The sequence below is a fragment of the Loxodonta africana genome, chromosome 1 (genome assembly GCF_030014295.1).
Source record: "Loxodonta africana isolate mLoxAfr1 chromosome 1, mLoxAfr1.hap2, whole genome shotgun sequence".
In the NCBI taxonomy this organism is placed as follows: Eukaryota; Metazoa; Chordata; class Mammalia; order Proboscidea; family Elephantidae; genus Loxodonta; species Loxodonta africana.
In genome coordinates, this window is record NC_087342.1 from 142,993,930 (window position 1) to 142,995,702 (window position 1,773).

Genomic DNA, 1,773 nt, shown 5'->3' on the forward strand with positions numbered 1-1,773 from the left:
ATCATAGCAAATTACGGATAACATTGCAAAGAATGGGCATTCTAGAACACTTAATTGTGCTCATGAGGGACCTTTACATAGATCAAGAGGCAGTTACTTGGATAGAACAAGGGGATACTGATTGGTTTAAAGTCAGGAAAGGTGTGCATCAGGGTAGTATTCTTCCACCATACCTATTCAATCTCTATGCTCAGCAAATAACTGGAAAAGCTGGACTACATGAAGAAGAACGAGGCATCAGGATTGGAGGAAGACTTATTAAGAACCTGCATTACGAGGATGACACAACCTTGATTGCTGAAAGTGAAAAGGACTTGAAGCACTTACTAATGAAGATCAAAGACCACAGCCTTCAGTATGGATTACACCTCAACATAAAGAAAACAAAAATCCTCACAATTGGACTAATGAGCAACATCATGAGAAATGAAGAAAAGATTGAAGTTGTCAAGGATTTCATTTTACTTGGATCCACAATCAACAGCCATGGAAGCAGCAGTCAAGAAATCAAACGACGCACTGCATTAGGAAAATCTGCTGCAAAGGACCTCTTTAAGTGTTGAAAAGCAAAGATGCCACCTTGAAGACTAAGGTGCACCTGGCCCAAGCCATGGTGCATGTGAAAGCCAGACAGTGAATAAGGAAGACTGAAGAAGAATTGACGCCTTTGAATTGTGGCACTGGCGAACAATATTGAATATACCATGGACTGCCGAAAGAACGGACAAATCTGTCTTGGAAGAAGTACAACCAGAGTGCTCCTTAGAAGCAAGGATGGCAAGACTCATTTTACATACATTGAACATGTCATCAGGAGGGATCAGTACCTGGAGAAGGACATCATGCTTGGCAGAGTACAGGGTCAGCGTAAAAGAGAGCGACCCTCAACAAGGTGGATTGACACAGTGGCTACAACAATGAGCTCAAGCATAACAAGGATTGTAAGGATGGCGCAGCACCAGGCAGTGTTTTGTTCTGTTGTACATAGGGTTGCTATGAGTAGTAATCAACTCAACGGCATCTAACAACAACAACAGGTGGTACAAGCAGTTTATGATCCACTGCTAGCCTAAAGTTTGGCAGTTGGAACCCACCCAGTGGTACACAGCATACTTAATTGTGCTCACGTGAAACATGACATAGACCAAGAGCCAATCATTTAAACAAAATAATGGGATACTGCGTGGTTCCAAATCAGGAAAGGTGTGTGTTAGGATTGTATTCTTTCACCATACTTATTAATCTGCATAAAAGAAGCTGGACTATATGAAGAAAAAGGCTGCATCAGGATTGGAGGAAGACTCAGTAACAAACCTGCAACATGTAGATGACACAACCTTGCTTGATGAAAAGGAAGAGAACTTGAAGCACTTGCTGATGAAGCTAAAATACTACAGCCGTCGGTGCTCACTTCGGCAGCACATATCCTAAAATTGAAATGATACAGAGAAGATTAGCATGGCCCCTGCGTAAGGATGACCTGCAAATCCATGAAGCATTCCATACTTTTTGTTTATTAAAGCCAAAAAAAAAAACAAAAACAAAAAAGACTGCAACCTTCAGTGTGGATTATACTTCAACATAAAGAAAACATAAATCCTCACAACTGGACCAATAAGCAACATTATGATAAAAGGAGAAAATATTGAAGTTGTCAAGGATTTCATTTAACTTGGATCTGCAATCAATGCCCATGGAAGCAGCAGTCAAGAAATAAAAAGACGCATTGCATAGGGTAAATCTGTTGCAAAAGAACTGTTTAAAGTGTTTTAA

The 1,773-nt window shown here is 40.4% G+C and overlaps 1 non-coding gene across 1 annotated transcript; it reads left to right on the top strand.

Moving 5' to 3' along the window:
- The first annotated feature begins 1,403 nt into the window (after positions 1-1,403).
- On the top strand, positions 1,404-1,510 carry LOC111750410 (U6 spliceosomal RNA). Its single transcript, XR_002785544.1, has one exon. It is a non-coding gene; the product is annotated as a U6 spliceosomal RNA (small nuclear RNA).
- Positions 1,511-1,773: the final 263 nt, after the last annotated feature.